The following is a 14,751-nucleotide window of genomic DNA, read 5'->3' on the forward strand; positions in this document are numbered from 1 at the left end:
TGAAGTTGAAGTTGGAGTTACCAAAGTTTGGGGAGTCGGTTTCGATTGACGTATGAATACTCTACGAATAGTTTTTTGAACTGCATGTTGTAAACGACCAAGAGCCAATCCGAATTGATCTTGTAACAGATCCGCAACCGAACGAATACGTTTATTTTTCAAGTGATTCATATCGTCATCGTCAAGTATACCCGTTCCAAATTTCATTCCAATCAAATGATCCGTAGCGGCCAATACATCTCGTGGTAACAAGAATGTATTGTTCTGAGGTATATCAAGATTAAGTCTCCGATTCATATTTCGTCGACCAATCCTTCCTAATTCACATTTTTGTTGAAAAAATTTCTTTTGTAATTCCTCGCATAAGGACTCCGAAAATACCAGGTCCCCACCTACACAAGCAAATTGTTGATAAAACTCCAAAATAGCTTTTTCTTTTGACTCAATCCTCTTCTTCTCCTTAGCATTCGGGAAAGACAAGAAAATTTCAGGGTAGGAAACATTATCTAGAATTTCTCTTAGATTCGAACCCATAGCTGATGATAGAACTAGAATAGATATCTTTTGTTTTCTACTCACGCGAGCCCATATCCTTTCTTTTTTATCAATTGCTAATTCCGATCTCCCTCCCCAATCTGATATTATAGTCCCGGTGTAGATAGAAATTCCCTTATGATCTAATTCCGAGCGGTAGTAAATACCAGGACTTAGCAATATTTGATTGATCACAATTCGGTATATTCCATTTATAATAAAGGTTCCTAAGGAATTCATTATAGGAATGTTTCCGATAGAAATGGTTTGCTTTTGCACATCGAAACCAAAAATTAATCTCGCAGATACATATAATTCGGAAGAATAGGTGAGTGATTCATACACAGCATCTCTTTCTTTTATCGAGGGTTCTAGCAATTGATATCCTTTCGCAAATAATTGAAATGCAATTTCGTGATCTGGATCTTTAATTGTTGGAAACTTGTCAAGTTCTTCTGCCAAGGCTTGATTAATGAACCTAAAAAATCCCTCGAATTGGATCTGACTAAATCCGGGTATTGTGGACATTCCCTCGTTTCCATTCCGGAGCATCTTAATCTTAAGTTTCCTGTTTATCAAAGAAAAATTCCATTATCAGCTCACTCTTCATCAATCCCTACGGATTGATCTAGCAATCATGGAATCTATATTCTGTTTACTGAATCACATGAAATTCTAGGGAACTCCACATACGTATTTCATATATGTATTTCATACATATGAATAGAGACCATTTCGACGAAAATTCTAGTTTACCAGGGGTACAAATGAAATGAAAATGAATTGCTAAAATATTCCTACAAAAAAAATTATGCCACTTATACTTTATAATATTCTAATCAGATTGAATGGCAAAGATTTCTCATTTTATCCCCTTTCTATGAATGTAATAAAGCCGTAATATAATACACTAGAAAGTTTTACTTTACTTCGATTTAGAATAGCGTGCTTACTTTAATTTCTAAAAATAATTTGAGGGTTCTTTTTTATTTCGGATCGGAGTAGTATAATTGCTAGAAAATTAAGTATTTCATTGTGGAATTCTAAAATAAAGTAAGTCCCTTTTTTAAGTACATGCCAATCTAATTATCCACCTCTCCCCATATCCATGCTTTTCTTTTATCGTAATTTCACTTGGGTAGGCCAAGATAGTCAGGTTATACTCTAATATCAGAGCAAATTTCCTTTTTTTATTCAAGATATTTAATTTAATACTTTGAAAAATTAAAGCACGATTCCCCATAGAGATATGTACATAAAGGGGATCTTTGGATAATAATGCTGCTCGGACCTAAAGTTCACCTATACACGGATTAAGCATAAAGCCATAATATTTTATTATGCCATTGAAATTGAAGGGGGGGAGATAATACCGATTTAAGAGTAGTTCACTACTGCAATTCAAAAAAGAAAGAGAATTCTAGTTAATGGTTCCAATTTGTTCTGAATTTTGCAGCCTGTGACTAGAAATCCACTTTTCTTCTTTTTCATCTCAATAGAAAGAAATGGGAAGTTTTATTGTGTTAGCAATGTATGTTTTAAGATAGAATCTATCGAGGAGAATAATCGAAACTGGATCAAAAAAAGCAGGAGTATCTTTTTTGAAAAAGATTGGAAAAAAGTAAGTTTAATTATATTCAAAATAAAAGAAAGGGGCTTTTCGTAAGAAAACGTGGATGAATACTTGCTGTTTTCTAGATTTTCGATCGGATTTTTTGGCGGCATGGCCAAGCGGTAAGGCAGGGGACTGCAAATCCTTTATCCCCAGTTCAAATCTGGGTGCCGCCTGATCAATAAAATACTTAGGTTTTCTAGTACTGATCGAATTCAATCAATTTTTACTTCGCATAAGTTCGGGCAAGAGAGTAACTAAGCCTGCCGATACTGGGTTTAGAGAAACCATACCATAGTTCTATCCTTAAACTAGGGTTAGGGTTTGTTTTGGCGGTAGTGGCCAAAATGGTTATCAATAGGGGTGAGGTAGTGTTTCCTTATTCTTTTATTATATGAATTTGAATTGGTTCTTAATTGATTCGATTTGAGAATTTTTAAATACGAGGATAAGATGTCAGAAATCTTGGTATCCAAAGAAAGGTCCCTAAGGGGCATTCTTCTCTTTTTCAATCTAAGATTCCAGAAGGGACTCCACGAAAGAATATCAAGACTTCCTAATTATCATACATTTTTTTATCGTACATCTTATGTGACCTACATACACTAGAGTAACAAAAGGAATAAAAAATCTTCCTATTCCCGCTTCTTCTATTCAGGACATCATTCCCGTACTCTTTCTTTTTTAAGGTAAGGAAAAAAGGGCTTTATAGTATCGTATTTTTAATGCTCTCTAATTCTACAAGAATTCCTATAAGAATTTGTTAGGAGTAAATTCCTTGAACTGATTGATCCATGGCCTTAGGGCAGAAGCCCTTTTTGACTCTGTACCCTTGATTCCACTATGATTATTGATCAATAGTAGAATAATCCCTTCATAGAAATAGGAGACATAATTTAGATGGATATAGTAAGTCTCGCTTGGGCTGCTTTAATGGTAGTCTTTACATTTTCTCTTTCACTAGTAGTATGGGGAAGGAGTGGACTCTAGGGATACGATACTACTAATTGATTAAGTAATCAAATTGTTGTATCAATTCTTTTTTTAATTGATCGTTTTGCATTAATTATTTTGTCAAACGTTATTCTTTAATCTTTTTCTTTAGTTTTGTTTCACTCCTGTAAGAAACTCTTGTATTGTAAGAAAGAGCCATTATACCAATTAAGAATTTCTACTAGAAATGACTAATGGTTAAAAAAAGTTCTATACATAAGAAAATTAGACTTTCTTCCACGGAACTATTCACGGCATATCACACATTTTCCATTTGTTTTATACTCTTTCTTTATTCTTAGAATAATTTTTATTCTCTTTTGAAGCATCTCGCGGGATATTTAAGCATGAAAGATTCGCTGGTTTTTTCCTTTTACTTTTTACTATAGTCTATTCTTATATTATTTTTCTTTCCTTCCATGGATTCTTTGGTCAAGAATTGTCTTCGATTTTTTTATTTTGACCTGATTGAAATTAAGTGGATGCAATGAAAAAAGAAATTGAATTAGACTACTTAACTATTTCAATCTACTAATCTATTCTATGTAGATTCAAAGATAATATAATAGAAAGACTCTAAAGTGTCGTAGAAAAAACTATATGTAGTTCTTTCTACCACACTTTAAGATTCCAACCAGATCCTTTCATTTAAGACTTGGATTTTTTTTATTTAATCCCTTTTTCATTTCTTCAATGATTAATTGGAATTCCACTTAATTATTTTGGCTGACTGTTTTTACATAAATAATAAGTAAAAAAGAAGTAGGAATTAGAATGAACAGTGCAGTAGCAATAAATGCGAGAATATTGACTTCCATAACCTCTTTATTTTTTATTTTCACAATAACTCGGGATGTAATCCCATGGAGAGGAAAAAGGGGTATCTTGTAAATTCAAGGGTAGGGCTTGCATTCTGATAATACTGAATCAATTCAATATTATGAATATCGGATCTATCAAATCAATTCATGGATGAGAGTTATATAGTATAACATAGGAAGATCCTATATCCATACTAAGACCAAAATGGGTTTTTTGATTGGATTAGGAATTCCCTCTTTTTTAATCCTTTTTTTTCTACTTTTTCTTTTCTATATCTCTAACCCACGAGCTTTCTTAATCTTATACAATTTCTCTTCCTTTTTCTTATAGTTATACATACAATTATGTATGTATTATATGAGCAACTTTCTATGGGTCACATAGACATCCAAATAAGCAGTAGAAGTGAGATGGGGAAAAGAGGTCTGAAATAAAAAGGGAATACAATTTATGTATGGATTCCGGTAAAATACCGGTACTCTATTCCATAACAGTGGAATAGGAAATTAAGATGAGGATGGTATCATCATAAAGAAAGATAGAGTAATATCCTAAAATTCTACTAATCCACATATCGTATGTGTGTCTTTCTTTATCTTTATCGATCGGGAGTAGTGAAAAAAATTCCTATACTCCTTCCCTCCCTCTTTAATGAGAGATGCAAAATAAAAAAGTGAAGTAAGGGTGCCCTATGGGTATTTGATCTTGCTCCCTGCCCCTTTTTTTTCATGGAAAAAGGAAATATGAATTTCTCCATTCATTGAACCCTAGTTCGGGACTGACGGGGCTCGAACCCGCAGCTTCCGCCTTGACAGGGCGGTGCTCTGACCAATTGAACTACAATCCCCGCGGGGTGTATGGCATACCCATTCTTAAATAGAACCATAAGAAGATTCGATTCGTCTGTCGTACTCTAAGAAATAGACGAATCATATACTACATACCCACATATTAATATTATATTATACGTGGGTATAGTGAGAGTGACATAACTAGTATGTCGTGATTTTTTATCACTAAAAATGGATAATAATCCACCCTTCAACAAGAAAAACTCTTTTGTTTGTAAGAAAGGAATGAGAGAGATATGGATTAGAAAAAAAAATCCCCTTTTTTATTTCTCTTTTATTTCTATAGATCAGACATTTTATTTTATGGGAGAAAAACAAAAGGATTTAGTTCATATTCACGAAGCCCTAGATTTTTGGGCCGAGCTGGATTTGAACCAGCGTAGACATTGTCAACGAATTTACAGTCCGTCCCCATTAACCACTCGGGCATCGACCCAGGAAGAATTTATTCTAGGGTTTTTGCTAATCTATGATTAACCTCCTTTCATAATACTCCCTACCCCCAGGGGAAGTCGAATCCCCGCTGCCTCCTTGAAAGAGAGATGTCCTGAACCACTAGACGATAGGGGCATCACTAGACGATAGGGCCATATACAACCGCTCGTGATTATACTATAATCATAGTATGAGCAGTTTTTTTGAATTGTCAATATACTCGAAAAGTATAACTAGATCCAAAGCAAAGAGTTTTTCTAACTTTTCTGCTATGTTTTCATCTAGGATTTTTTTAGTTGATGGTTAGATTAATTCATGGATCATCCTCTACCTTTTAGGGAAATTCATTTTAAATGTATAGAATAAGAATGGATTACTAAAAGGGATTCTAGATTAGTTCAGTACAGGTAGTTATTTTATTGATCTAAGATAAGATGAAAAAGAGTCCAATTTTTTTTTTATTTCCATTCCGTGCTTCATTTAGTGTTCAGACCAAAAATGCATTCATCCCGCACTAAGTCATAAAATTCTCTAAAGAGAAAGCTTCAAAAACAAAGAAAAAAGCGAATCAATTTAGTAGAAAAGTACTCTATCAGATTCGAACCAATGACTTACGTCTTAGCACGAGATTACTCTACCACTAATTTAAAAAGCCCTTTATCGGATTTGAACCGATGACTTATGCCTTACCATGGCATTACTCTACCACTGAGTTAAAAGGGCTTTTTATTTAATTCAAAAATTTGCCACTTTGATTTCCCATTATGGGTCTACTGCATAATGTACATATTATATATATATAATATATAGAGATATAGAGAGAGACATTATGTATAGATTGTATATGTATTGATATCTTGAGAGCTCAAAATAAAATTAAGAAAAAAAAACATACCCAACTCTTCTTGGTTCATGGTTTTCCGTTTCCGAAGGCTAGTAAAATAGGCGGATTCTGGAACCCCAAGGATTCAATGGTATATGGAAAATATAAGATTTCCAATCCTAGCGGGAAAAGGCAGGGAACAGATACCCAATAGGATAGGATCCTTGGGAGGAACTTTTGGTAATGGCCTTGATCCTCTATGCTATTTTTTATGTGTTCTTAGTTCTATTGAACTTTTTTGATTCTTTTAAACAAGAATCTAATAAACTAGCATTGAGTCAGTGGAAAAAAGGAGAGAGAGGAAAGTGTTAAATGGAGAGAGTCGACTAATCATAGACTTTTAGGATCTTCTTTACATCAGGTAAATCTGTCAGCCCTGTCCGTTTTTTTCTTTAAGTTACGACTCTTTAAGTTACAACTCTTTGCTTCTTACTTCTATCAAGCCATAGGGAAAGTCTATGATGAATTTGGAAAACTCATCTCACTCTTACTCTATGGCTCGGACTTAATGGGGGAAGAAAACATCTTCTATAATTTCTTTTTTGTTCAATTCTGGACAAAAAAGAAAAGGAAAAAAGGAATTTATAGGGACAGTGTTACCCCCTATATCCCCTAGTTTATATTGTAGGAATAATAAAACAATTTAGCAGTCTGGCACACTTACGTCCTCGCAAAGTAAATAATGATTATTGTAGTCGTAACCGTAGAATAGGATAGGATCCTAATCAAAATAAATACATTTGGTTCAGGCGCTATTAGCAGGGTAAGAAGAGATTTATTTTACAGACCAGAGGGAGAGGGGCTATCTAAATCCTAAAGTAAAGGCGCGCGATCGAAGTAGAAGTACCAATGGCTCAGTGTCATGAACCTTCTCCATCTGATTCAATAAGGGGGAATTAGCCTCCTTGTCAAATGGCTATCCTTGACAAAGGGTACCATTTATACCATAATATACAATGTAGCGGGTATAGTTTAGTGGTAAAAGTGTGATTCGTTCTATTAATAACTGAATTTGAAATGATATACTTAAGGCATCCTTAAGTTTTTTTTTTATTTCCGATGAAAACTTTAGTTCTTATAAAGGATTAAATCCTTTTCCTCTCAATAGCATATTGAGGAAGAATATACATTCTGGCGATTTGTACCCAAAAACTAATTTAAATTGCATCCAAAATAAAAATTGGATTATGATATGAGTACAGAGTCGCGAAGCATAATTTTGCATTGGATTTAAGTATTCCAATTTTGAAAATATGAGTAAAGGATCTATGGATGAAGATACAAAAAAGTTGATTTCCAATCGTAACTAAATCTTCTTTTGTTAAAGGATAAGGAAGCCAAATAGCTAAAAAACGATAGTTTTGGTTTACTAGAACCATCCGCATATTGTTTCAGCTCGGTGGAAACCCAATTCTTTTCCTCAGGATCTCTTGAATGAAATTAGGGAACGAAGTAAGTAGATTAGATGGATTTAGATAGAATTTCTATCTCCTACTCTATAAGGATCATCTAGAAAGCAGAGAGCTTTGGTTCCATTCAAATAGAAAAGCTGACATAGATGTTAAGTGGTGAGAATATCCATAAAGGAGCCGAATGAAATCAAAATTTCATGTTCGGTTTTGAATTAGAGACGTTAAAAATAATCAACCAACGTCGACTATAACCCCTAGCCTTCCAAGCTAACGATGCGGGTTCGATTCCCGCTACCCGCTCCATTCTGTATAAAAGGAGTATTCTATTTGTCTAGACATGTTAAAGGCTTGTATTCAAGCCTTTTTTGTCCACCAGTTTCTGGTACTACAGAGCGGAGTAGAGCAGTTTGGTAGCTCACGAGGCTCATAACCTTGAGGTCACGGGTTCGATTCCCGTCTCCGCACTTAGCAGTCTCTATAAAAGGAGTATTCTATTTCTCTAGATATGGTAGAGGGGCGTATCCAACCCTTTTTTATTCATTAGTTCCGGGCCCTAGAGGGCAAAATTGAGCAATTTGCGAAGCCACTTGCCTTCACAAAAAGAAGGCGCAAGGCTTCTCCCTACCTTGCAGAAAATAAAAATGAAATGAAAGGGACAGTCTACCTCTCCCTTCCTTTTAAAAACAGTTTGCCCGTTGTTTGTCTCAGTTAATACCCAATTTTGGGGCTCTGTTGGCTAGTTCTATTTCTGCCTCCGGAGCGCCCTCTTTTTTTGAGGGGGATGCAAAGGAAGGGTAAATATAGTAAGGGATACGGCACTAGACTAATACTTAATTAATACTTAATTTAATATAAGTAGTTAAACAATTAACTAGACTAAACTTTTTATCATAGTACTTTGATAAATTAAGCGGGCGAGCGGCGGGAATCGAACCCGTATCTTCTCCTTGGCAAGGAGATGTTTTACCATTGAACTACGCTCGCTACGGTATATATTTTATAGCGTATATCCGCTTGGGTCGACCGTCTATGTCTGGGTCGACCGTTTCATTTCATTTTCTATTCTATTATATTAGATATTAGAGTTTTCCTTTTTTTATTATCTGTCAATGAATATTCTAATGGGAATTTCATAATACTGAAAGAGAAGAGCTAGCAATTCGGAACGCAAATTGCGTTTTAATACGTCTCACTATTCGAATTTTTTAAATGGCCTTTATTATTTCTTTTTTATGGGGTTACTAAATATTAACCAAATTTAATTTAAGAAATGAGAGAATTCAGAATAGCTACGAGAAAGACTAGTCCAATCCATAATGATGTACCGGAAAATACAACATTTTTATTATTTGACCAACCATCAGGAGAAGCAAATACAAGGGGTACACTAATTACTAAGACTGAGGAAGTCGCAATTAATGCAAAAACAGCTAATTGGAAAGCAATAGTCATATTTCTAATCCTCCAAGCTACCATCAAATAAAGTTGACTACATATTTGATCCCTCACTTAACCAAAATTGTAAAAAAATACAAGAAGTAGGAGGGGTTTAATCATGAATCCATTGATTCTTCTCTTTAATTAAAATTTATTACTTAACCTCTTTTTTATTTGGATATGGGGGTGAGAGGAGGTTATTTAGTCTTTATTTCACAAGCGGGTATAGCGGATCCTGTATCCGTGTATACAGTATACAGAGATATATCGAAAAGGAACTTGTATCTGATATCTTTCTAGAGGTTAATAAATATTTTTATTTTTTATATGGCTATGTTCTATTTGTAGGAGTAAAATAAGGATTAGGCGGTGGAGAGATGGCTGAGTGGTTGATAGCTCCGGTCTTGAAAACCGGTATAGTTCTAGGAACTATCGAGGGTTCGAATCCCTCTCTCTCCTTTTGCTTATTGAATACGTTTGTTTCTTTCATTTTTTTTTATTCTGTCCCTTATCTTTCTTTCATAAAAAGGAATGAATGGCTCGGCTAGATAGAATAACCGAGCCAGAACAGAAAAAAAGTAGAACAGGTATAAATAAGAAAATCTTAGTTAAGAGGGTTCATGTAAAGAACAGGTTCCAAATCACGATCGATTCCCTTTTCAAAACCTGCTGCAGCAGCTCGGGCTCTTCCTGCATGCCATAAATGGCCCACAAAAAAGAAGAATCCTAGAACAAAATGAGAAGTTGATAACCAACTTCTAGGAGAGACATAATTAACTGCATTGATCTCGGTCGCTACGCCACCCACGGAATTTAAAGAGCCTAAAGGAGCGTGGGTCATATATTCTGCTGAGCGCCGTTCTTGCCAAGGTTGTATGTCTTTTTTCAACCTACTCAAGTCCAAACCGTTGGGGCCCCTTAGAGGTTCTAACCATGGAGCACGAAGGTCCCAAAAACGCATAGTTTCCCCTCCAAAGATAACCTCCCCAGTTGGGGAACGCATTAGATATTTCCCTAAACCTGTGGGTCCTTGAGCGGATCCCACATTAGCTCCAAGACGCTGGTCTCTAACTAGAAAAGTAAATGCTTGAGCTTGAGAAGCTTCTGGCCCGGTGGGTCCATAAAACTCACTCGGATAAGCTGTATTATTGAACCATACAAAACAACAAGCGATAAAACCAAAGACAGATAAAGCAGCTAAACTATAAGACAAGTAAGCTTCTCCAGACCATACAAATGCACGGCGAGCCCATGCGAAGGGTTTGGTTAAAATATGCCAAATTCCCCCAAATACACAAATAAAACCCAACCATACATGTCCACCAATTATATCTTCTAAATCATCTACACTAACAATCCACCCTTCTCCCCCAAAAGGAGATTTTAGTAAATAACCAAATATAACACTGGGACTAAGGGTCAAATTGGTAATTTTTCTTACATCTCCCCCCCCAGGGGCCCAGGTATCATATACACCGCCAAAATAAAGAGCCTTGAGTACTAGAAGAAAAGCACCTAGACCTAACAAAATTAAGTGAATACCCAAAATTGTAGTCATTTTATTTCTATCTTTCCAGACATAACCAAAGAATGGAAAAGATTCTTCAAGAGTCTCGGGTCCCAGAAGCGCGTGATAAATGCCACCGAAGCCTAAGACTGCGGAGGAAATTAGGTGAAGTACGCCAGATACAAAGTATGGAAAAGTATCTAGAACTTCCCCCCCTGGCCCTACTCCCCAACCTAGAGTAGCTAAGTGTGGAAGTAAAATCAACCCTTGTTCATACATGGGCTTTTCTGGTACGAAATGGGCCACTTCAAATAGGTTCATTGCTCCGGCCCAGAATACGATTAATCCGGCATGGGCTACGTGAGCTCCAAGTAGTTTACCGGACAAATTGATAAGTCTGGCATTCCCAGCCCACCAAGCAAAGCCGGTGGTTTCTTGGTCACGACCAGCTAAAACGAAAGTTCCATTAAAGAGCGTTTCCACGTGGTAGAACCTCCTCAGGGAATATAAGATTTTCATGAGGCTGATCCTGAGCTGCCATCCACGCACGAATACCCTCGTTTAAAAGAATATTTTTGGTGTAGAAAGTCTCGAATTCAGGATCTTCCGCTGCACGGATTTCCTGGGAAACAAAGTCATAGGCACGTAAGTTCAGAGCCAAGCCAACTACGCCAATAGCACTCATCCATAAACCGGTGACGGGTACAAATAGCATAAAGAAATGTAACCAACGTTTATTGGAAAAAGCAACACCAAAGATTTGGGACCAAAAGCGGTTAGCAGTGACCATTGAATAAGTTTCTTCAGCTTGAGTTGGGTTAAAAGCACGGAAGGTATTTGCACCATCACCGTCCTCAAATAGAGTGTTTTCTACGGTTGCTCCATGAATAGCGCATAGCAGAGCCGCGCCTAATACTCCGGCAACTCCCATCATATGAAATGGGTTCAACGTCCAATTATGAAATCCTTGGAAGAAAAGGATGAATCGAAATATCGCTGCTACGCCAAAACTCGGCGCAAAGAACCAACCAGATTGCCCCAGTGGATAAATAAGGAATACCGAAACAAAAACAGCAATTGGACCAGAGAATGAGATTGCATTATAAGGCCGCAATTGAACAGACCGAGCAAGTTCAAATTGGCGTAACATGAAACCTATTAGTGCAAAAGCCCCGTGGAGAGCTACAAAAGTCCATAGACCGCCTAATTGACACCAACGAGTAAAATCTCCTTGTGCTTCTGGCCCCCATAGTAGCAACAAAGAGTGTGCTAAACTATTGGCAGGGGTAGAAACTGCTGCGGTTAAGAAATTACAACCTTCCAAATAGGAACTTGCCAATCCATGGGTATACCAAGAAGTTACAAAAGTTGTCCCTGTAAACCAACCCCCTAAAGCGAAATAAGCACAAGGAAAGAGCAATAGGCCAGACCATCCTACAAAAACGAAACGGTCCCTTCGTAACCAGTCATCCATAGTATCAAATAGATCATTTTCTTCTTTAGGAACTCTACCAAGGGCTATAGTCATAGTGATCCTCCTATTCAATTACTTCAACCATTTCCGAGCACCTCATATCACTTTCCAAGGCATATGATAGTTTTATATCTGTGGACGATTTCTTTCTCGTTCAATGCCCTTTTTCAATGGTCTCGAAGAGAGAAATTTTCCATTTTTATCTATGGAGTCACAACCGAGGTCGTTGTAAATCCATGAATTTGATTCGATTTGTTTTTCTTATCTTATACTTATAGAAATAAACCTTTGAATTCAGCATTATTCCAAGACTCCTATTTCAAAGTCTATCTTTTAAGGGAAAAATGAAAATAAAAGTAACCCCTTTTTTCCCATTCCCTCTCTATTGCATGGGGGGAAGAACTAAAATGGAGGATTCTGAAAAAAAAAAGGACCTTCGAAATCAATTTTTATGTGTAGCGCAAAGGAGTTGCGATTTCTTCTTATTCCTATAGAACATCTAGTAACAAGAATATGAAATCGTAAATAGCGAAAAATTCTTGTCTTGCGCGGTCTAAGTCTAAGGAAATACGAAAAATTCGCTTATACAATTTCATCTACATCGAATTTATATATCAGAATAGCGGATAGAGGCATCATTCAAGGAGTCAGGTCTACTTACTTTATGCTTCTTTCCAATTTTATGGTGGATTTGATAAGAACCCTTTTTGCTTTCTTGATAAATAATCGACAAAAAAAAAAAAAGCGTTTTTTTATATATAGCTTGTTTTATTATAATTATAACAAGTCCTATATGGAAATGCCCGCTAAAGAGAAAATCTATTTGATTGTCTCTCGGTCAATATCGATTTTTACAAAAGAAAAAACAAGAATTTTCTTCTTTTTTTTATTAACATTAAGAAAAAAGAATATAACTAAAATGGAATTGGCAATATAATTTTTATAGACTTTTGAAAGAAAAAAAGGGGTTTTTTGCAACCGTTATTTCTTATTTCTTGCCTATATCATATCACGGAAACCTTTCGCTTTGGAACGTGGAGAGATGGCTGAGTGGACTAAAGCGGCGGATTGCTAATCCGTTGTACAATTTTTTTGTACCGAGGGTTCGAATCCCTCTCTTTCCGCTCCCTTGGATCATTTGGGACTTTCAAACTGGAAAGAATTCTGACCCCCGGATTTTCTCATAGATAAATGTACGAAACAAATCCAATTTGTAAGAAAAAAAAAAAATTGAATTTTTACTCCTCGCGTCCAGGATTCCGTCCTGGATCATTAGATAAGAATCCAAAGATAAAGAGTGAAACAAAGAATATCACTACTGTATAAACAAAAAGTTTGAGAGTAAGCATTACATAATCTCCAAGATTTTTTTTTAAGGAATAGATTACCAGTTTTTCCTTACCACACGGATCCACTAGGATGGTTTTTTTTGATACCTAAAAATGCAAAAATGAATTCTGGAAAAAAATTGCAAGAATTCATTTATAATAAGAACTCTTATCAATAGCAAAAATAGGGTTAGGTGGTATTGAATAGGTATTGTGTAGGTACCTAAAGGTACCTGCTCAACCTAGGTGCAGGGGAGTAGAAAGGCTGATCCAAATTTATTGCTGTAGCTACCCATTCAATGTAGAATAATTTCAATTTTAGAATTGAGGGTTCATAATATAAAAATATAAAACTTCTCGGCTTTTACCCATTTTAATTTTTTTTTTTGGAATGAACACATCATTCAATTTGGCATACAGAGTACTAAAGATTTCATCGAAAACTTACAGCAGCTTGCCAAACAAAGGCTAATAGAAAAAAGAATAGAGGTATAACAGGCATAATATCCACGATTGGATTGAAAATAGCATAAGCTTCGGGCAATTTGGCAAAGAAAAAACTAGTAGGATAAAGAACAGAATTAAAACAGATACAGGTTAAACTAAGTATATTAGGCATAACAAGCATTTCATTCTTGTAGAGTAAATAATTGGATTTTGATTGAGTTATTTTTTTAAGGGAAAGAAGGAAAAGGCAGATTCAAAATCTTTTTTTCTTCGGACTTTCCCAAACACAAAATACCTCCTTGTATTCGCACTCTCAAATGAGAGTGGAATAAATTCGACTTTCATATAATATCTTAATAGAATTCCATGTAATGATCAATGCATTTTTTTGATTCTATATTATCTGCATGTGTAGAATACTAGCAAGAGAATATCTCTTCTTTATTTATGTAATTGAAATGGTATTGACGAATAACAAATAAACATAATAGTGTTTATTAGTGTCGCATAAAACCCGAAATGGGGCGTGGCCAAGTGGTAAGGCAGCGGGTTTTGGTCCCGTTACTCGGAGGTTCGAATCCTTCCGTCCCAGATTGTTTCTGATGAAACAAACGGTGAAATCATATAGTACTCCGTATGAGACAAAAGTTTATTAAAGAGAATAATGATATCTTATGTTTTCTCAGAAAACATAATAAAGTCTTAAGTCCAGTCAAATTGACTACCTTTATTTTCATGAAAAAAATGGGATCTAGCAGGCACATTCAGGATATGCCTCTACTATGATCACTTAATAATCACTTAATAATCACTTAATCATATTTTTTTCTTCCTTTTGGTCTTCGAGTCGAAGAAGTACCAAAAACAATTAACTACCAAAAACTTTCAATCTATTCATTGGAATAGTTTATTTAGTTATTATAGTTAATTGTTTTTGGTACGGAAAAAATATATTACTAATAGAATTCTAATTCTAGTAATTAAATGAATTAAACTTTTTTGGAGGTTGATAGTTT

The 14,751-nt window shown here is 35.5% G+C and overlaps 8 non-coding genes across 8 annotated transcripts; 4 read left to right on the forward strand and 4 right to left on the reverse strand.

The window, feature by feature from the left end:
• Positions 1–2,251: 2,251 nt before the first annotated feature.
• TRNAC-GCA lies at positions 2,252–2,322 on the forward strand. The gene has a single exon. It is a non-coding gene; the product is annotated as a tRNA-Cys (tRNA).
• Positions 2,323–4,734: 2,412 nt separating this feature from the next.
• TRNAD-GUC lies at positions 4,735–4,808 on the reverse strand. The gene has a single exon. It is a non-coding gene; the product is annotated as a tRNA-Asp (tRNA).
• A 358-nt stretch (positions 4,809–5,166) lies between these two features.
• On the reverse strand, positions 5,167–5,248 carry TRNAY-GUA. The gene has a single exon. It is a non-coding gene; the product is annotated as a tRNA-Tyr (tRNA).
• Positions 5,249–5,898: 650 nt separating this feature from the next.
• On the reverse strand, positions 5,899–5,970 carry TRNAT-GGU. The gene has a single exon. It is a non-coding gene; the product is annotated as a tRNA-Thr (tRNA).
• Positions 5,971–7,933: 1,963 nt separating this feature from the next.
• TRNAM-CAU lies at positions 7,934–8,007 on the forward strand. Its single transcript has one exon. It is a non-coding gene; the product is annotated as a tRNA-Met (tRNA).
• Positions 8,008–8,455: 448 nt separating this feature from the next.
• On the reverse strand, positions 8,456–8,526 carry TRNAG-GCC. The gene has a single exon. It is a non-coding gene; the product is annotated as a tRNA-Gly (tRNA).
• An 824-nt stretch (positions 8,527–9,350) lies between these two features.
• TRNAS-UGA lies at positions 9,351–9,438 on the forward strand. Its single transcript has one exon. It is a non-coding gene; the product is annotated as a tRNA-Ser (tRNA).
• A 3,558-nt stretch (positions 9,439–12,996) lies between these two features.
• Positions 12,997–13,084, forward strand: TRNAS-GCU. The gene has a single exon. It is a non-coding gene; the product is annotated as a tRNA-Ser (tRNA).
• Positions 13,085–14,751: the final 1,667 nt, after the last annotated feature.

Source organism: Hordeum vulgare, unplaced genomic scaffold (genome assembly GCF_904849725.1).
Source record: "Hordeum vulgare subsp. vulgare unplaced genomic scaffold, MorexV3_pseudomolecules_assembly, whole genome shotgun sequence".
Lineage (NCBI taxonomy): Eukaryota > Viridiplantae > Streptophyta > Magnoliopsida > Poales > Poaceae > Hordeum > Hordeum vulgare.